The 14,334-nt window shown below is 42.5% G+C and overlaps 1 long non-coding RNA gene across 1 annotated transcript in view; it reads left to right on the top strand.

Annotated features, from left to right (window-relative positions):
- Positions 1–961: 961 nt before the first annotated feature.
- The window catches only part of LOC144377586 (uncharacterized), a 95,007-nt gene continuing 81,634 nt past the window's right edge, over positions 962–14,334 (top strand). Inside the window, exon 1 of the long non-coding RNA XR_013438577.1 lies at positions 962–1,244. This is a non-coding gene — a long non-coding RNA (uncharacterized LOC144377586). The remainder of the gene's footprint in view (positions 1,245–14,334) is intronic.

Below are 14,334 nucleotides of genomic sequence, written 5' to 3'. Positions count from 1 at the left end.
GAGTTAGAAAACCACCCAGCATGTGACTCAGGCTGAGAAATCTTAGAAGACTTTAATCAGATAGCGATAGGCAGAGAGCAGGCCAGACAGACATTTGGTAAGACTGGGAACAGAAAAACAATACAAATGTTCAGTCCACTCTCCAAACCTGACCCATACTGCCCAGTAACCCCACAACTCAACTCTTACCTCCTCACCCTACCACCGCCTGGAAATCTCTTACTCCACACTACCCTACTATGCTGCGGTTTAGATGGCATTAGTACCCGACACTGCCTTGTTCATTTCTTCTATTCATTTATTTATATAGGTGGGTACTTGCTGTCTCCCACTTCCACCACCAAACACCTTATCAGTCCCATACAGCCTTAAGGTGGGGATGGTAAGTTACTCTCCTTATCCTGAGTTTCTAGAACAGTGTGAAACTAGTATACACTCGGTGCTTAATGAATACTGGCTGAGGATGAGAATGAATGCGGAAGCTTATTCCACAGTCCTTTTCTCTCAGGAGGGACTTCGGACAATGGAGACTTCAAAACGCTGGCTTAGGAGGGGTTACAGATATCCCAGCCACCAGACCCTCAATAAGCTCTGACCCCTGTCCAGGGATAGAAGACGTGAGCTTCGCCCCCGCGCATTCTCCAGTCTGAAAATAGAGGTCTAATCAGCAAATGCGGCCAGAGCTCCAACCTTCCAAGCACTCTCCAAATGGGGATGGTAGAGGTGGGCAGGCCCCTCCCGGAGCCTGGCAGCCGCCGCCGGGCGCCCTCCCCCGCCGCCTGCGGTCCCCGGAGTGGCAGCCCGGTCCAGCCAGCTGAGGCCGGTGGGCGGTGCTGGAGCCGCCCTGCGCGAGTCCTGCTCCAGCTGTGCCGCCGCCGGGCGGGGGCAGCCCGCCGAGTGGCTGTGCACGCCCAGCCCAGGGGAGCGCAGAGTTTGGAAAGTCGTCTGGAAGCTTCAGCGGAGGGAAGGGGGTGGGAAGAGTGGGGGTGCAAGACAGAAAAACCCGCCTCTCGTGAGTTAAGCGAGGAAGCGGGGGAAAAGCTCCGAGTTCTGCTTCCTGAACGGCGGGTGGGTAACGAAGACTGGCGCGGGCAGGACTTGAGGGACCCGCACTCTGGGACCGCGGCGGGATCAGCGCGGCCGGCGATGGCCAGTGAGCGGACCCGCAGGTTCAGGCGGCCGAGCTCAGGCACAGCGTCGCTTCCGCCGCCCCGGTGGCCATCAGCAGCCGACAGCAGCAGCGGGTGAGTGCGGCGCGTCCTCCGAGCCTCCTCGCGCGCTCGGGGCTGTCAGGGGGCCCGAGCGGGCCTCCGCGAAAGTTCGGCGCGCCCCTGCCCTGCAGCTCACTAGTCCTCGCCCCCGCACTTCTCCCCCGCCGCCTCTGCGGGCGCCCCTGACGCCACCTCCTCCAGGCAGTGCCACCAACGCATAAGGACACGGGGCGCTTTGGGGCACATAGGACGCTGAGAGGAACAGCTGCTTGGGCAGCAGAAATGCAGCGTGGGAGAGGATGTGCCCAGGTTTTGAGGAGGTTGGGAGGAGGCGGGGGTGCATCCACTTTATGGATAGGTGATTTGGGTGCTAAGGGACCGCGTCGGGGGTGGGGATCTACAGACTACACCTCTCAGTCCATGGTTTTGCGCATTCCTCTCGCCCCGGTCGACTACTGAGCAGAGGGCAAAGGAAGTTATCTGGGCTCCTGGCCCCGGCTTGAGCTAGGACACCCTCCCCACCACCTTTACTCTAGCATGGAAATAAATGTATTTCCGTTCAGCGCTCCTACCACAGGGTAAAACCCCACAAGCCACTTTATACTGCTCCAGAAAGGGCAAATTGTACTGGCTGGTGGAGACGTGGATCATTAAAAGGGTCCAAGTGGCTTCTGGTATTTTTCTGAGGTTTTGCGGGGTTCTCCCTTCAGTGGCGCCTTACTAGTTACTTCCTTATTGAAATGCCTTCTGAGTACTGGGTGATTTCCGCGGGAAGTTTATGGGGCAGCAGCCAGTGTCTGGTGCCCAAATCCTATACATACATCTCCAGATGTTCGTAAATTCCAGTAGGTGTCACAATCTGGGGTGGAAGTGGCAAAAGACGGGGAGTCCACTCTGGTGGGAAAGGGAAGAGGAATAGCCTTACATGGAGACCCAGGCTCTGCAGCTGAGCTCACAGCTTGACTTTGCTGGACCGGAATCCTCCTTGTGTGTTTCATTTACCTTTTTGCCAGTAAAATATCATTAGGAATTAAACGGCTCTTTTTTAGAGTGTCAAAGACAGTGTTGCTCTTGTCAATCACCAATGAGGAGGTAGCCAAAGGCTAGCTAGAGCCAATTCCCACAGTGAGGACTATTCTCTAAAGCTAGAGGTCGGAAAGTTGAACAGAACGGAAGCAAATTGGCTGGCAGAGGAAGAGGCACCAGATGCCCAAGAAGGTGGGGGTGAGTGAGTTGGTGGCCTGGGTCCCCCCCCTTTTTTTTTCACCATTGGCTGCACTCTATAGCTACCTCCAGATGATTGGACGGTTAGCCAGCCCTGTGCCAGGGACGGCCTGTGGTTCTGATATCAGTATGGACATTTTCACGCAGGAAGGACAAACTGTCAAAAAGAACATTTGAAACCAAAAAAAAAAAAAAAAGGAAAAGATATAAGAAATCTTAAGACATGAGTAGAAAACAGTTTTTGCTTTTGAACCATCATTTGGGATTGCAACTTTGTCATTCTCTACCATTTGCTTTACAATAACTTTGCTTTTCAATTGATTCCTTTTACAGAATCCAGTTTACAATGTGATAGAGAAATACAGCCATAATAGCGTTTAACTGAAATAAACAGCATGCATCTATTTTTAGTTTGTATTTAGTTTCTAAGTGTGTTCTCCTAGAATTTTTGTAGCACTGAAATTTCTATAAAGTGTATCTCTTCTACACACACACACACACACACACACACATATGCACAAACCCTTTCTCTAAAATTGTATGAGATTTGAAATCTTAGCAGTATGTTGTCACAGTGAATAAGCTCAGTGTCTTTAAGAGAAGTAGGGGAGGAGGATTCACTGGCAAAGGTGCTCCTCTGCCTCCCTTGCTTCACTTCAGCTCCTTGGCCAACACTCCAGAGGAGCTCTTGCCAAGACTTTTCAAGGGATCTTACACATCTAGGCAGGCAGTGTTGGCAGCGATTTTGGCAGTGAGACATGTGCTTTGCTTTCCTCCCTATCAGCTCTTGAAGGGAAGCAGGAAGGTGATGAGTTCTCTTGAGTCAGTACCCCCACTTGGGGGAATGCTGAGAGGCGGGGTGCCTGTTTGGGACCTACAACCTTGACATTAGACTCTGGTGGAGACTAAACCTGGCTTGTGATGATCCAACCCCTTTAGATTCTTAATATGTCTTCTAGAGGTCCTCAAAGCCTGGTTGTCAAGGGAGAAAAAGAATAGAATAAGGGGGTGAAATGATGGGTCACTCATTTCAGCACAGACTGGGTGGATTACCTGTGTGTGTAAGCTGTCAGCTAGTGAAAGATATTTGAAGGGCACTGAAAAGTCCTGCTGAGAAAATCCATCTTGCTGCTGCATAGGTAGTGTCCTTTCTGAAAGCCATGTTTTAGGAACCCAACTCCTCCTGCATGTTAAGAGATTGCTGTAGGGTTGAACTTTGTCAGATCCAATAGGAGCTGAAGAGATTGTCAAATTAACAAGGTTGTTTTGAACTCTGTGAATGGTGTGTGTGTGTGTGTGTGTGTGTGTGTGTGTGTGTGTGTGTGATTTATTTTTTATTGACTGATTGATTTCTATTCACACATAGACCAAGAAACCTTCAAGATGTTCTTGGAATGTGGAAGCAGTCAAAGGGTTACTGAGTGATGTCAGCGACCAGGGGCCCTGCATTGAGGGCAGTAGCTGAGGGAGGTAAAGGTATACACCAAAGCAAACTTGATTTCATTTTTGACCCAAGGCAATGGACCAGGCTTAAGTGTCTTCAGAGTCTTGGTTAGAATCCATCTTATTTTTCGAGCAGTTATGAATAAAAGCCATACATTTTGAAAAGAGAAATGTATGCTGCTTTCAGTTATCCCCCACTTTTTGTAGAAAGTAAATGAATAACAACTCATGCAAAGACCAATTCATAGGATCAAGTCAAGTTTAAATAATTTTCTGAAATGCCATTGCCGCTTGTCTTACAAAACAAGCTTTTCTAGTATAAAACCTCAGCTCTAAAATGAATTGAAAAATGTTTCTCCCATGTCAGGATTTGAGTGTTTTTTTATTTGGGTTGAATATACATACCATGTTAGCCTCAAAGTGGTAATGCCACTGATTAGAAATTCTGTCTTGATAAGAAACTTTCTTCTAAAATGTATGAAGTGTGTTTGTACCAAATGGGTTGATTCATTTATGTGGTGTTCTCCCCCACCACCACCACCCCTCCATCTCTCTGGTACTGGGGATTGTTTGAACCTGGGGCACTACCACTGAACACTACCAGCCCTATTTAGTTCATTTTTTGAGGCAGGTTTGAACTAAGTTGCCCAGGCTAACCTTGAACTTGTGATCCACCTGCCTCAGCTTCCCAAGTAGCTGGAATTATAGGCTTGTGCCAACATGCCTGGCTATTATTAATCTTTTATAAAAGAGGAAGCATCCTGCCAGAAGGGATTGGAGTTAACCACTATGTTTTCTTCCTGCCCACTCACTCAGAAGGTGTAAAGAGTAAAGAGAGGAGTGTATTTTATTTCATTAATTACAAAAATTCCATTTCCTTGCTTTGATGCCTCCTAACTCCTGTATACCCTTATAATACCACTTTTGATATTATATGTAGCTTTGACTAAGAAGCTGAACCTTTGACCTACCAAAGAGCTTTGATTGAGAAGAAATGAATATGCAAACATGTTTACATGCGTATGAGGAATTCCTAGAAGGAAGAATTTCCTCTCCTCTGAACTCCCTGACATTTAAATAGTTGAAAGTAGGAGGGATTTTTAGAAATTTAGTGGGGTGGGGTGGGACTGGAATTTCCCAAAAGTCTTGTCAGAATAAGTGAGAAGATGGGGAAAGTGATACTGAATGTACTGAATGAAAGGAAAACACTTGTTTTATTGTAGATGTTCAGAGTTGAAAACAATATGCAAAGTAAAGGCCTGTTTGGCATTCACTGCCACCTCATTTCTTTCCTTTGACAGGGCTTTTTGTGACAAGGATGTTTATGCGTTAGCAGAAATCACACATTTATGTTGTCATATGAGGAAATTCCCTGTCTTCTTTGCTTGGTAAAGACATCAAAACAAACTTAGTTTACAAAATCAATTTTGAATGGTACTGATTGTATCTGCTCATGTTTTTGACTTCTCAAAGACATTGAAGAAATAACTTTGAAAATAAACAGTAACAACATTGGTTCTAGAAATTTCCATGAAGGGTCCAAAAAAGAAAGTGAAAGAATGAGTCACCATGTATGATTTGGGGCTATCTTTTCCTCCTCAACCACTTTTCTTGATGGCCTAGTATAGAAAACGAGGAGTTGTAAATGTATTGTGGTAAAACATTTATTGATTATCCCACACAATGTGAAGTGTTTTAGTTAATTCTCAGATGAAGTTATTGTTACAAGTTGTAGAGGAAGCCATTGAGACACATAGGGTTAAATACCTTGCTCAAAGCTCAAGTAACTGACAAGGGACCTTTATGCATCCTGAATAGTAGCCACACAGGGTTACTATTCCAGCAAACTTCCAGCAGCTTTGCAGTTTAGTATCTGCTTCATGGCATCTCCAAATTGGAGGACACAAAGAGTTGGCCTTGGTTGATTTTGCCCTTTGGGCTATCTAAGATGTAGCTCTACCCAAGGAACAGGAAATTGTTCTTCCAAGGAGTGTTTCAGAGTAGCTGCCAGCGTTCACTTGAGTATTCCTGAGGTTAGTAGTGACAGTGAAGTTTTTCCATGTACCTCCTTAGGCAACTGGAAGCTCAGTTGCTAAATCCTTAGCAATGTGAATGCACTGAGTCATCCTCATCCTGACTGCCTGGCAAAGCCTGAAGTGAACTGTGACAGGTAACAGGGTTAATCCTTCGCAAGTCTGCTTCTAAAATCACTTGCTTCTCCATTCTTAGTTTGTTAGCACCCTCCATCACGTGCCTAAAATTTCCAAATGCATCTTGTATCCTGGAGCACATATTTTCATTTATCTAGGTTGTGTTAAGATTCTTTTCATATTTCACATTCTATCTTATTTAAAAGCAGGATTTGAAGTGTTTCACAAAGATGCATGTAAGACAGTAGTAAAGTAACCAAACATAGTAAGCAAGGAGGCCAAAAGCAATTGTAACAAAAAAACATGAGGGGCTGGGGATGTGGCTCAAGAGGTAGCACACTCGCCTGGCATGCGCGGGGCACTGGGTTCAATCCTCAGCACCACATGAAAATAAAATAAAGATGTTGTGTTCACCAAAAACTAAAAATAAATATAAAAAACCCATCAATATTAACAAAGTTAGATGTGGGTCAATGAAATAGAACCAGTAAATAAAATGCATAACCATGAAATCACAGACTTACTAAAGGTGCTTCTTGTGCCCAAGTCAAAAGGAAAAGACCATGAGACTGAATAGATCCATTTAAAAAAAGGAGAGAGAATAATTTGCTCTTAACATTTCCAATTTTTATTTCTATGAAGATTCAAGAGACAAGACAGTTTCCCTGTGATTCTTTATAACAGACAGTATGATGCAGTGATAGACTTTCACCAAGCAGGGTGAAATCCAAGAACCAATAGCATTGGCATCACTTGGGTATAGCTAGAAATGCGGATTCCCAGGGCCCACACCAGACATACTAGTTGTGTATTTTGACAAGGTCCTCTGGTTACTCATAAGCACATTAAATTACAACATTAGCCATATTTTTGCAGTATATGATCAGTTAAAGACATATTTTCATTGTATGGAAGTCTAATGCCATGTGGTTTATTATGGAACTCATTGAATGCTTTGCTTAAGGCAAAAATGAAGTTCAGACCACCTGAGATTGAAAATGGAATTTGGTTCATTTCTTAATGACTTTAGGGAAATCGCTTGTGTGTTCGTGTTGTATTTCTTCTTCATCTACCACCCTAATTGTAGTGAGAGCTTAATTTAAGCATCTAGGTTAAGAAACATATTTTATCTCAGACATTAAATAGTTGTACTCTAAATCAGCAAAAGTTCCCATCCTGGGTCATAGGGTGCAAGTTCTCACTAAAGCCATGTTGCAGAGTGAAGAGTGTTATTCCCCATGCTAGGTCACTTAAAACACCATCCCAGCCCATGTGTTATGGATTCAGTGTTTATGTCCTCCTCAAATCTTGATTGAAGCTTTAATCCCCAATGTTATGGTACTTGGAGATGGGGCCTTTGGAAGGTAATTAGGGGTAAAATAGACCACAATAGTGGGACTCTTATAAGGAGAGTAGAGATTTTTGAAGAAGTGGGGTAGAGCCTGTCCTCTCTCTGCTAGGTGAGGATGCAGTGAGAAGATTCCATCTGTAATCCAGAAAGAGAGCCTTCCCCAGGGACCCCACAGGCTGGCACCCTGACCTTAGATGTCTAACCTCCAGAACGATAAGAAATGTTATTCAAACCACCTATATTATATCGGTTGCCTAAACTGATGGATAGATCATGCAATAACGATGATTTCTTGTTGCTTTGTAAGACCTTCATTGCTACCTTATTGACCATTGGGATTTGATAATAATTGGCTACATCAGAAAGACCCATTGCTGGAATCAGAAAATCTTCAAGATGTTATTCTGTCTCATAGTCATTGAGTCCCAGAAGAAAATTATTTATCTTGTCCACACTCAAATCCCCAAAGGATGGGATTCCATGGAGTTAAAGATTTTGTTTTCTTCGTAGACTGTAATGTAGTCCATGATCTGTTTGACTGGCTGTCCTTCACCACCATCTCGGAAGACTATTTTCTTGATTATCCCATTTAGAGTTGCAAAATACACTCTTAGCAATTTGGCCACATAGAAGTCTAGCAAATGGGAGTTAGAGTAGGAAATGGCAGAGCCTGTGAGTCTGAAGACTATAATTCCAAACCCTCTCTTTGGAGAGTCTCTTTGAACAGTTACCTCTCAGTTTCCCAATCTGTGAAATTAGGGGATCACCTGATTGGGTCCGTTTATTTGCTTTTTTTTTTTTGCCCCAGAGTTTTCACAGTGAGTCCCCCTCATCCCTCAAGGACTGCTTCTCGGAAGGTCATCCAGCATCAACAGGTGGAAGTACCCCTGCCCAGCATCCCGTCCCTCAGTCCCCTCTGTCCCTTTACTCTGCTTTGTTTCTTCATAGCTCTCACTGCTACCCAAAATGATCTTTCTGAATTTGTCCATTTTGCTATACTTATGCTCCATTTACCATATGAAAACAGTTCTTTTTTTCTTTTGAGGCGAAGCCTCTTTCTCACTGCAAATAAGGTGCTTAAGGAAAGTCAGAAGAATGGGCTGGGTGCACATAAGCGGGGAATCATAGTGGGGACAAATACACTTGTCCTTCTTTGACTCATCCTCTCCATAGTCTCCATAAAGATTGGTAAAGCTAGACATACAGTCACTCAGGAACTCTGGGCATGCCCTGTGTGCCAAGTATTTTACTGGTACAGTCTCTTTTAATCCTTACCATAATCCTATTGCAATAGGTTTCCATTCCTATTTTATAGATGAGGAAAGAAGTTTATAGACCAGGAATGTATCCAAATCAAACATCTAATCAATAGTGAATTCAGGACCCCATGCAGGCAGTCCAAGGTTTGAGTTCCTCCTGACCACTGTCAAACAGCCTACTAATCCTACCTGGTAAAGAAGGCCTCATTAAACATGCAGTTAAACATCTACTGCAAGAACAGTGAGCAAAGGAAACTCCAGAATACCAGCCATAGAAAGAGTTTCTAAAAAAAAAAAAAAAGAGTTTCTTTACAAGAGCAGAGCTGTGGCTACTTTTGCTTTGCTTAACAGTTTTTTATTCATGACATTCTGGCAATACAGGATATTGGGATTGACAGCCACTTGGGACAGGATATGAGTGCTCAGTCACTACCCAAGGACATGACTGGTATGGAGTGGGTTAAGCTTTGCAAACAAAAGCTCCTTCATCTCTGAAAGAGGCATAATTTGATTCTTCTCCTTCTGCAGAAATGCATTTTTGGCAAATTAGCATGGAGTGTTTGGGTTGCAGTGTTGCATAGGTTACATCGTCTCTCGTGTCTTGATTTTAATGTTCGTGTTCAGAAATAAGAGGATTTTTTTTCCATTGAAGTGATATTTGTTTGCTTATTATCATTCACTGCAGTGTCAGTGGGATGGAAATAAATGCATGTGTTTGCTGGAACTGACATGGTGACCTACATTTAATGGTACAGAAATGACAAAAGTTAATCAACTTGACCAAGTTCATGACAATAGAGAAAAACGCTTGCCTTTGAAAGTGTTAATATTTTGCAATTGGACTGTGGAAATGTCTGCCTGTGAGATTAGAAGAATTAATGGACCCCACTCATCGAAAGTTCATTTAATTAGTACTACAAAAATGTAAAAATACTCAATTTTTCTAATTTAGTTTGAGCATGCCTCATCTCCTGACACAGAATTTGGGAAACCAGGCAGCTCTGTAATATAAATTAAAAACCAAAATGGCAGAGTTTTAAAAAAGGATCTGGAAGAGAGTCTCTTTGGAAAGATGACACCATTTATGATTAGCACAATGAGCTTTTCTTCATATAATGATTTTAGTAATTCCCAATTTTAATGAGTAATTAAGGCTGTCAAAATGACCAAAGACTTTTTGGCCTTTCAAATCACACATTCTATAAAAAGAACACGGGAATGAACATTTGACTTGGCAAACAAGCAAAAAAAAAAAAAAAAATACTTAACAAAACTTACTATTCAATAAAATTTGATAATTAAATAATTCTGGAACACCCATTGTTTATTTGATAAGCTCTTCAAAATCCTTTTGTCATGGCTCTTTAGAATGTGAAAAAGAAAATTGAATGCAGCTGAGAAACCTTCAAAAATTGAAAGTGATGTTAGAGCTCAGTCACTTTTTTGAAGAAGAAAATGCGAACATGGAGAAGAAATACTTAAAGGTATCTACTTTCCATGATGTTTACATTATTCACTTATTTAAAAATTAGGCATTGATTCAAAAGAAATTTTCAAGTGAGAAAAGGCATTTACGTTTCCTCTACAGCCTATCTATATGGACAGCTACAAATTTGACCTGTATGTGAAACTGCTAGTAATAAAATTTACTGGTATACCAACATGCAAAGATAAGATTCGTTCAGGGCCCTTCCCAGAACCAATAGGGAAGGTTCATTCATTAACTTCAAGTTTTTGAAGTTAAAAGCCATTTTGTGGCTGCTCTCCAATCAATTTGAAAAATGTATCTTTTTATCACTAGGAAGCAGTGGTTTCCAGGCAGTGTAACCTTGATCAAGTGTTTAACCGCCTTTGGATTGGGTTGCTTCTAAAACAAGACATTAGATGCCAGACCTTTAAAGATGCTTTTGAATCCTAAAAATTTGAGAGATTTATTACTGTTTGGAGGGAGGCGGGGTATCAAAGAGGACTAAAATGAAATGTGGTGTTTTTTTTCACTTTAATAGCATCATTACTGACTCAGATTCTGATGTTTGAAACTGGAAGAATTTGGTTTAAATGACCTCTAATAAATTTCTATTTTAACAGTGAAATACAGAAGTGGTTACTTGAGATGGTAAGGAAGGCAGTGGCTGTTTGCACATCTCCAAGAAGGAGCCAGGGGTAAGGGACCTGGCGCACCAGTAAACAGCAGTGGCCAGGTTGGGCCAGTTGGGTTCTTCCAACCTCAAGAAGCCACAGGCAAGCACACAACCTCCTGCCCTCTTCCTCATCCTGAAAAGAAGGGTGAGATCCACCTGCTTTCAGAGAGCATCTTTTCCACACCCCATGCCGGATCTTTGTCGTTCCAGTCTTCTGGCTTAATGTCTGTGCCGAGCTCCTCTGGGCACCACAGGGCTGGCATGGAGGCAAGCAGAGGGCGAGTGTGAACTCCTCCAGTCCCCCCAGCCTTGATAAAAGCAGCGAGAACCTCCTTTTTGGCAGCTCAGTCTCTGACTACTGTTTTCCCTCTGCCTCTCTCATCTCCTTCTCCCTTTCACACCTAAGAAAGGGAATATGATCTGACCTGGACCAGGTGTGATCTCAGAGATGTTGAAAAGAGAGCCGATTCTTCCTCCAGCCCTGGGCTCAGAGTCCTCCTAGCAACCTGGTACCTAACAAGACACAGGGCATGTTATTCCACAGTTAGCCATCAGCCTTAGATCCACAAAATGTCATCATGATGGGTTTAAATCGATTCCTAGTATAAACCTGTTCCTCAGTTTTTATCCTGTTAGGATAAAAGAGCATAAAAATGGGAGGCTAGTGTGCCAGAGATGCCTTTGTATAATTTCACTGCTAGTCAGCCTGATGAATGGTAGATCTGTTTAAATGGCATTCCTCTTTCCACCATTTAAATAAGACTCATCTGCATTATCTTTCCTGGACCAGGAGGAGTCAGTGGCGTTTTCCCCTCAATCTTCCAAAACTCTGAGCCTTTCTAGGCCAGAATTGTGATTACTGTCCTTATATTCCAAGGATAGCAAAATCCTGGTATAAAGTAAGTACTGACTAAACACTTCTCAAATGGAAGAAAGAAAGCACATATTAGGCATGTGAAAGGAAATCTAAGTGGATAGCTTGCAGTAGATACATTCTTACATCTGTTGCAGAGGAAATACCTTAGTGTCTAAGTACAAGCATATAGTATCACCTCAAAACTGGCAAGTGGCATTGAAGTAAATGGAACAGAATTCAAGATTTCTGCAAAAGGCTATTGAAAAGTTAGAAAATAAAATGCTGATTGTGTTGTATCAGTATGCCTTTATGTTCTTGAATATGTAAAACAATATGTAAGATAGGGCCAAGCAGGTAGGATGGTTTCTGCAACTCCAGCTCCTTCCCTGGTGGGGCTGAGCAGCACACAGGCCACACTGCTGGACGCCATATCAGTTTTTCCCACAGATGCTGTGAGCAGACACAAGGCTGAGGCTGAATAAAACTGAGCAGGGTACAGAAAATGATTGATGAAAACACAGGAAGTGTGGGTCAAAGAGTTTTGACATTGGTTTGTTCCTGGTTCCATGATGGAGAAAAAAAGCTTAATAAATAACCAGATCTGTGTGATTTTATCAGTGGATTTAAATGCTATTTTACTCTTTGAAAACTTGCCTTCTGTCCTCAAGGTTAGAGAGCTTTCCTGACACTAGTTTAGAGTTTTGTAATGACTCTTTTCATAGAGCATTCTCTTATTACATCTACACTTTCCAAATTTTTCTGGTTTTATTAAGTTAGTAACTCAAGACACAGAAAATAACGAAGAAAAAAAACTAGTAATCACTCACAGTATAATAAGCTTTTGAAGCATTAGTCTCATTGCCAAAACATCCTAAGGAAAACTTAACATAAAAATAGGTAAGAAACTAAGTCACAGGGGTGGTTTAAGTAGATGGGGGTAGTGTTACAGAGCAAAGCCATTGAGCCCCCCAGTGCCTGTTCTCCTTTGGTCCAGTGCACCATCTGCAACAGTAAGTATAATTTTGCATCACAACATGGAAGTCTAGAATTCTACTCAGATTTCCATGGGTTCTTCAGGAAAAGTGAAAGAGGCTTTTCTCCAGCAGAGCAGCACATATAAAAGAATTTAACTGGTAAACATCTAACTTGGCATCCATGCCTTGTTTACTTCTTGACCATATGAGGTCACTGTTACCTATTATTTGCTGAGAATCTGTACAGGTATCTCCAAACATATGACCTGCGTTTGACAGTTAAAAATTATTCTCTCCAGCTCATGAGTGCAAGGAGGGCCTAGACATGCCATTGGCCTGAGCCATCCTGTAGGCTTACCTTGCTCTTTAGTGATGTGAATGACTATACATAAACTCTCAGTTCCCTAAGAAGGGTTCAGAACTTGAAAAAAAGCTATACGTCTTTGAATGATATATAAACTTGTAAAAAAAAAAAGTCATGCACATACTGATTTATGATATCTTACACAGCTGGGCATGGTGGCACATGCCTTTAGTCCCAGTGGCTGAGCCTGGGTTTCTCTGATATTCTATGGATGTTAACACTGTGGTAGGATTTCTATTGCATTACAACAAATTTAGTGCTTAAACAACACCACAATGATAAGCCTGGAAAGGGTCTGTCTCATGCCAAAATCAAGGTCTCATTAGAAGTTGTGTCCTTTTCTGGAGACTAGATGAAAAATCTGTTTTGAGGTGTCACAAAATTCAGACACTTAAGACCTCAGGGTGGAGGTCCCCAGGTTCTTGTTGGATGTCAACTGATGTCCATTTCAGCCTCTAGAGGGCACTATTCTCCTCAGCTATGGCTCCTGTGCTCCATGTTCAAAGTCAGCAATGATGTTCAGGGTCTTAACCTGTCATATCTCTCTCATCCTTTCTTCTACCTTCCCTTCCAACTGTCCAGGACTTATGTGATTGGATTAAATCCCTGAATGATCTAGGATAATCTTCCCATGTTCAGGTCCTTAATCACATTTGCCAAGTTCCCTTTTCCATAGAAATGGGCATATTCACAGGTTCTGGAGGTTATGCAGTTGTGGGGCCAACTGCAAAAATGCTCAGAAATATTATTCAAAGGAGAAACTCCTCACTACGTACAGATTTCTGATCCCAAAACAAAGTGGAGGAAATAGTCTTTGTAGAAGCTCAGTGTAGTTCAGTTCTTAAACATGACGTTTTACTTGTACAGCTCTTAGTCACTGAACCCAGTTTTTCTCCTTATAAGATCAGTAGACAGGAAAATTCTCAAGAGGATCAAATTATTACATGGTCAAAAGTTTTTGAAGGTCCATTTGTGTCCATCATCACAGTTGTCATCTGGCCAAGGGGGATGTGGCCCAGTTGCCTTTCTATCCATGTTCCTAGAAATGAGAATCCTGGAATAAGAACCCCTTAACTCAGTAGATGACTGACTATCACAAAGGTGACAGTAATGGAACCTGATCTGGGTATTCAAGGGAACATGACCTCATGAGGTCTATATAGCACCTTCTTTCTGACCGGCTCTCATTATTTTACTTCCAAAAGAGTAGCTTTAGTCTGTGGTTGCTTTCAGACTTACAAGACTCTAAACCTCTTTCCTATGGTCTCTATCATGTGATGAGGGCAGAATCCAGTACTCTATGCCCCAGGACAAGGCAAACTGTCTACAACGTGTATGTGGACCGTTACTCAAAAAAATAG

Source organism: Ictidomys tridecemlineatus, chromosome 5 (genome assembly GCF_052094955.1).
Source record: "Ictidomys tridecemlineatus isolate mIctTri1 chromosome 5, mIctTri1.hap1, whole genome shotgun sequence".
Lineage (NCBI taxonomy): Eukaryota > Metazoa > Chordata > Mammalia > Rodentia > Sciuridae > Ictidomys > Ictidomys tridecemlineatus.
Note: the sequence above shows the minus strand (reverse complement) of the source record. Positions and strands in the feature narration are given on the sequence as shown.